This window comes from Peromyscus leucopus, chromosome 7 (assembly GCF_004664715.2).
Source record: "Peromyscus leucopus breed LL Stock chromosome 7, UCI_PerLeu_2.1, whole genome shotgun sequence".
Classification (NCBI taxonomy): Eukaryota; Metazoa; Chordata; class Mammalia; order Rodentia; family Cricetidae; genus Peromyscus; species Peromyscus leucopus.
The window spans coordinates 115,167,063-115,174,242 of NC_051069.1; the positions used below are offsets into that span (position 1 = coordinate 115,167,063).

The 7,180-nt window shown below is 40.3% G+C and overlaps 1 protein-coding gene across 1 annotated transcript in view; it reads left to right on the forward strand.

Moving 5' to 3' along the window:
• Hormad2 (HORMA domain containing 2) overlaps positions 1–4,176 on the forward strand; it is a 98,540-nt gene extending 94,364 nt beyond the window's left edge. Inside the window, exon 14 of the transcript XR_005092063.1 lies at positions 3,743–4,176. The gene's annotated coding sequence lies outside the window, so the exon portion shown is untranslated. The remainder of the gene's footprint in view (positions 1–3,742) is intronic.
• The last annotated feature ends 3,004 nt before the right edge of the window (positions 4,177–7,180 follow it).

A 7,180-nucleotide genomic window follows, 5' to 3' on the forward strand; every position in this document is an offset into this window, starting at 1 on the left:
AGAGTTGCCAGCGCCACCGACTACTTCTGGCAGGAACCTGCTCCCATCATTGGAAGTGCTCAACCCACTTCTAATTGTTCCTTTTTTTTTTTTTTAAGTTGTTCCTTTGCAAGAGACTAGAAGCAAGTCAGTTCTGAAATCTCCTCCAGCTGCAAAGCTCTGGGACACTTTGCATTGATGGTAGGATTTCAGTAGAGATACTTGGAAACAGGAATATTTTATGGTCCTGTCCCCAAAAGACATTAAAGTTTAAAACTGAAGTTCTAGAGTTCAGAGCTTGGTTGGGCATCCTCAAGTAACCCAAGTTATTGGGTAAATTATCTGTCTGCTCTCCCTGTGTTTCCGTTTCCCTATCTAAAATGAGGATGGGGCAGTATCTTTTTCAGTTGTTGAGAGAGCTAAGTGAGTCTCCATACTATAGCAAAGCAAAAGACTGGACGGATGCAGATTGTCATATAACTGCTCGATGAATGTTAGTTACAGTGTGTTATCTGACACTGACACTCTGACTTCTTCTAAGCATTTTTTTTTTTCAATTTTTCAGTATATTAAGGGACATCCCTTATAGTATAACTAACCTGGACTTAGTTTTTTTGCTAATCAGATGATAGCCTTGGGTGTTATTAGCAGCCCTTTGAGTCTCCTCTGAGCAGGTTTTAATACAACAAGCAGTAGGACCTCTGGCACATAGTTGACGAAACGCAATCACCCTGCTAATGTCTGGCAAGTAGTAGATAGACAGTAAATATTTGTTTAATAAATTGATGAACTGGGCAGAGTTCTTACTATTTCCTGCATTTTATTTATTTGTTTGTGATTAGGTAATACAGTCACATGACTTAAAATTCAAAAGAAGTAAAAAGTTATATATAAATACATTGCTCTCCTGCCCTCTAACCATCTAGTTCCCTTCCCCAAAGGTAACTAGCATAACCACTTTCTCATATAGCTTTTCAGAGCTATTTTAGGCATAGACAAGCAAACATGCTTGCTTACGCATACTCGTTTCTCTTTTTAAACAAATAGCATCATGCACTGATCTAGGCACGATTATTGAAGTGACTGCAAATGTGTGGGTGAGTGGGAACATGCAAGGAGGAATTAGAATAGGAAGTACTCAGAGACAGAAAAATCAACCAGAGATTAATAGCGTTGATACACATGTAGAGTGCTGAGGACCTGGACTCGTATATTAAAGGGATGATCAGGGAAAGAATCATTTGATTTCTACCATGTTAAAAAAAAAATAACCTCGTGTCCCTTAGCAAGCTAGTCTACTTTCACTGAGCTCACATACACCCACCCCTCTGCTTTGTCAGAATACGGGACCTGCTGATTTGGGGAGGACTTGTGAGCATGGTCCACATGCTAATTCATTCAATACTCACAGAAACTAATAGAGATAGCTAAGACATAGAGAGATCACATGACACAGCTATTGAATATCAAAGCCATAACCATGAAACCAGAGCAACCTTTAATCCAGAAGATATTCAGGCTCCAAGACATGATATATTCGGGGCATGAGGACCTTAAGTTAATATCAGAAGAACTTGTTTACAACTGTCAAGTATGCTACAAGCAACTAACTCTCTTCCTACATAGGTGCTTGTCAGTGGACAGAATTTCACTTCATTTGCCTTTCATGTTGCACACCAGCCAGGCTGCTTCTAAGAAATTATAACATCTAGAACCACCTCTTTATGCTAAAGAACTGATGTGGTCAGGTCACTACTAAGAATGACAAGTATCTCTGCCTGTCTATGGGTTCCATGTCATTCTGAAACCACAAGGAATGTGGTTAAGTCCCCTGGTCACATCCCTCAGCAAAGATTTATCAGCTTCACTGTTGTCTCCAGAGAGCCTTCCTCTTGGACTAAGATGTTATTTCATAGTGATGTCCAATAATGGGCCTCCCCTAAAGAACAGCCTATTAAAGGAATGAATTGTATTACATGTTAAGAAACTTCCCAACGTATGGAAATGTCTCCTCAGCTATAATAGTGTCAGAAGGAACCCATTGAACTAAACTATAGTGGAGACAAGTCCCCATCAAGGACATGCTGGTTTGTTCTCATCTGTCCTGTGAGAGAGGGGCATTTGGGAAGCAGGGCCAGAAGGATTGCTACAGCCTCATCTACAGAGTGCATTTCAGGTCAACAGGGGTACATAGTGCCACCTGTCTCAAAAATGTTTTTCTTATAAAGATAGAGCCTACAAAAAACAAATAAACAAACAAACATTTAACCAGCATGGATGCAGAATAGTGGGGCCAATTTTTACTCACAAATGAGTTTTATTAAATATAAATCCTATTTTTCAAACATTTCAAGTATTTTGTACCACCTTTTATTTTAGACCCAAGTTTGCTGTTTATTTGTATTGCCAGTTACCTTTGAGATACAATAATACCATTTTTAAATAAGAAAAGTTACTTCCAGTCAGTATAGAATGAAAGAAAAGAGTGCATCTGGTAGCATTTCAATTTTGAGAGAAGTGATCTGTCCATTCTTGATTTTAGCTCCAAAATGTGAGGTTTTGCTCATTTCCACCCGTAGGTTTTTACCAACCAGGTAGTAGAATCATGAGGCCTGCCTGAGAGCCTACCCTAGATCTGGCCCAGCAGCTCTAACCCTCTGCCTGGGCTCTAGAGCGGCTTAGAGGAGGGCTAGAGAGCTTCTAGGGAGAGCCTGGCTACCTATCCATGACTCAGACAGAGCCTGAGCCACAAGACCCCACAGGGGCACTCAGACCAGTTCTCTGTTCCTCCTCCAGAGTCTCTGGGACTATACTGCTGAGCAAAAGTGAGATCCCTCTGAGCCTAGTCGCTGTTGAACTGAAACAGCCTTCAGGCTGAGGCTCAAGGGGCAACTGTTTTTATTAATCCAATTCATTCGTAAGTATAACATATAAAACATCATCCACATGCTTTAGTTTACCCCTACTCTTTACCCACATCTGTAACTCCAGCACTCCAGAGGCTGAGGTAGGGGAGTCATGAGTTCAAGGCCAGCATAGGATATATAATGAGGCTTTGTCTCAGATATAAAATGAAATATAAAAACAAGCAGGGGTGGAGTGGTGGGGCAGCCTTTGGTGATGGCACAACATGAAAAGTTACTGAGGTAGCAAGATGATAACACACCTTTCAATATGCAGCAGTTGCTTGAGTAGACAGGTAACATAAATGCTAACACAGTTCTAGCTTTAAATCAGCAGTTCTCAACCTTTGGGGGTCAAACTGCTTTTTCACAGGGCCGCATCTCAGATACCCTGCATATCAGATACTTATGATTCATAACAGTAGCAAAATGAGTTATAAAGAAACGACGAAATAATTTTATGCTTGGGGGTCCCCACAACATTAGGAACTATATTAAAGTGTCCCAGCATTAGGAAGGTTGAGAATCACTGCTCTAAATTGTTAGTCTAGCACTTCTGACGGAAACTGTTCAGCCAATTCTGTAGTGAAAAGATGAACAACTAAAGCTGCCGGGTATCAGTATTATTGTAATATTCCCTTTATCAAAAACCTGTAACTGAAATTTACAGGTAAGACTTACAGTAAGCAATAAGTACTTGGAAACTTGTCCGTTAAGGTTTCCCCTTACAGAACTTCTGCTGTGAGCTTTTTAACCCTCTACAGTTAAGAAAAAATGAAAACCTTTGGTAATTAGTTTCTAAGGAAATCATATAAAGGTCATGCATGATACTAACGGCTTTAAATCGTTATTTCCAACAGGACAGAAGACTCCAGGGGGACATATGTAAATAACCATCAGCATCTATTTTCTCGATTTATTTCCAAGAGCAAGAGTTAACTAAATCATTTTATAGTGACTTCATTTCCTGCTGCTCCCTCAAAATTGAGAATACAACAAATATTTGCATAGGTTTATTATTCACATTGAATCATGAATAATTCACTTTGTACAGACAGCTGGGTAAACAAAAGATTTGGAGTTTCCTTTTCTATATTCCTTTTTCATTGGCTGGAAGGAAACTTCATTAGTATTGATTTTATATGATTTCCAGTGATATCCTGGTCTTCCTCCCAGATGGAAGAACCCCATCTTTTGTTGGGTTGTTCCCCCCTCCAATTTACTACTGTCAACCCTTAAGTTAGACCTTACCAACTTTATATTTTTATTGCAAAATAAAAATGTATCTCAGCCATTCAGTTCTGTAGTCTACAAGACAACAGCATACACGTGTTTCCTTCTTTTTCACACATTAGAACTTTTAATGGATTTACTTTGACACGAGTACTCTCTTAGTTTAAGAGCGGTCCCTTCCAACTCAGTCCAGGTTGTCATTGCCTCCTTATCTCTGGCTGTCGGTCATTAACAATTTCACAATTACTTGACTGTCTCCCACGGCCTGATTCTCCTTTCCAGCTGCTCCTCCCAGGTCTGTGTGAGGAAGGGAAGAAGATTACTGAGCACAGGTTTGCCCAAGGCATTGCAACTTCTGAGCAAGGGGCAGACTTCACCAAAGAAAGGTCAAGGGTGTTTCTACGTCTGTGAACGTCACTAATCAAATGGTGACAGTAAACCTGTGGTTTAGGAGGGAATTAGGCTTTCCGTAATTCACCTGGGACCAAATGATGGGGGTTATAGTATATCCTTGGGAAATCTCTGTTCTTTGTCAAAGCCTGAAAACAACTGAGAGTTTAACCACCCACCAAAGGTCACACATCCACCCTCACTCTATTTGTTGAAGACAAACAGAGGAATAAGTTAGTAACACACATCACAAAATATGAATGTCATAGAAAATGCACAGTGAGCATGCTGGAAAAATTAATTACAATTTGACTAAGCTAAAAAATAACTTATTTTATACAGTGCTTACCATGGGATGGATGTTATATATTAACTCTTTAATTATAACAACCCTTTGGGATAGGTTATAACCCTTTATTCCAAGATACAGAGAACCTGAGTAATTAAAGTCACCAAAGGAAATGGTACAGTGCAGATTTGAACCCTGCAGTCCGGCTCCCGTTATATACTTTATCACCATGCTCTGCATGAGAATAACACATGCTTATAGAAGAAAGTTTGGGAAAACAAGAAAAGCATAAAAAGAAAAAAATTACCCATAGTCCCAACCATCATCTTAGTGTACTTCCAGTGCACACAAGCGTGTGTGTGTGTGTGTGTGTGTGTGTGTGTGTGTGTGTGTGTAAGTATATATTTAATTTAGTGAACCATAGCTGTATACATTTTCTGATTTTTTTTCAGTTTATTAAACCTTGTGAATATACTCTCATAGAGATTGATTCTACTGAATATTCAGACTGTTTTCTAAATAACTTATTCTCTCTCTCTCTCTCTCTCTCTCTGTGTGTGTGTGTGTGTGTGTGTGTGTGTGTGTGAGAGAGAGAGAGAGAGAGAGAGAGAGAGAGAGAGAGAGAGAGAGAGAGAGAGTGTGTACAGGTGTCACCTATGCATGTCCATAATGGAGGCCAAGGTTGGTGCTGGTGTCTTCCTCTATTGCTCTTGTTTTTACACAAGTTCTCTCATTGAACCCAAACTCACAGTTTCAGTTATATTGGCTGGCCAACAAGCCCCTGGCATCTGCCTCTCTCCACTCCCACCCCATTGTGGAGGTTGTAGGCATGCTCTGCCATGCCCAGCTTTTACATAGGTTCTGGGGATCTGAACTCAGATATTTGTGTCTACATGGCAAGCACTTTACCCACTGAGCAATCTTCCCAGACCTAGTCCAACTCTTTTCTTAGTCTACTTGGTAAATACCTGCCCAGTGAAATTTAGAAGCACTCAAGATTAGTGGGGCAAAGTGAGGGGCTGCTGATTGAGCAGATGCCTCATTTCCCTAAGCTTACAGGGCTATCTTTAAAGTAAACTAAATATAACTTTTAATCAACTTGAAAAAGCAGTGTAGCCTAGAAACATTGTGACTTTTTCCTTCAAAGCTTTTTGCCTCATGAACACTTCTTATGGTTCAGTGTCTTATTTGTGAGGTGGGGGAAAGGTAAGTGTGTGTGAAGAAAAATGTAGGCTAGTCAACAGGAAACTCAGTCTTTGATACAGCACGGTGGCCTCACATTGGACCTTAGTGTGGCTGTTTTCTTCTTTCATTGGTATTTTATTGGTATTTGTATTCATTGAATTGAATTGAATTGATTCATTGATTGCAGTGATTGATGATGATGATGACAGCCGCTGGGTCGGAGTCCATTTGCCTAGAAAATAAAACTATTCCTGTGTAGTGCTATTGCATCAAAGAGAAGGCTCTAAGGCCAAGACAGTTGGGTCGTTGCTGCCCCAGATGACAGCTTTTAGCCAAGTTCTATGTCATCCTGTCTGGAGCCAGAGGCAGCAGCACAGGTGAGTGCTGACCTACCCTCTGAAGCAGCAAAAGGAAACTGACTTTAAAGACTTTTTCCTTCTTAAGTGAATAGCACTTGCTAATGTATTATTACTTGTCGCATTTTAAGTCATGGTTTTCCTGTATGTCCCCCACTTGCCTCAAACAGTCAGTCCTCCTGCCTCAGCTCCTTATGTGCTGGGATTACAGACACATACCACCACACCTGACTCCATTGATTGAATTTCTAACTCTAATTAAAGCGACAAAGGGAAAAACAAGACAAGCAACAACTCTCAGAGAAAGAAAAAAGTCAATGGTGTCTATCTTTGGGGAAAAAAAGAAAAGAATGAAGGCTGTAATCCCTGAGCTGTTTACCCATTCTCAGGTGGGCATGTAGAGAGGCCAGGCAAGCATTCAAAGTGCTCCTTTGGGAATTACTCTCATATGCACATACATTTCCACAGTAAGTACCTTCTGGAATTTGCATCCACTGAGTTGCTCTTTCTAACTTCCTGTCCAGTGTTTGCGCTTGAATTATGCTACATATTAATTACTAAGTCAACCTTTTTTCTTCTTGGAAACTAACACTCACTAATAGGAGCTGCATATCCTCCCTTGTCCTATTATTTGTCCCTTTAAAACACTTTTTCCACTTCCCAGGCCCTAGTCCAAGGTGCCCTGGGAGTGATGCAAGAGAAACTATTTGGGATTTAGATGTGGGATCAGGCAGAGAAATTGATAAGATGAAATTTATCTTTAGCCCTAAAACTAAAGCCAAGTCTACTTGCATGCAATGTTTTGAAAACAATCCTACTTCTGTCTTTGTCTTCCCTTCTCGTGT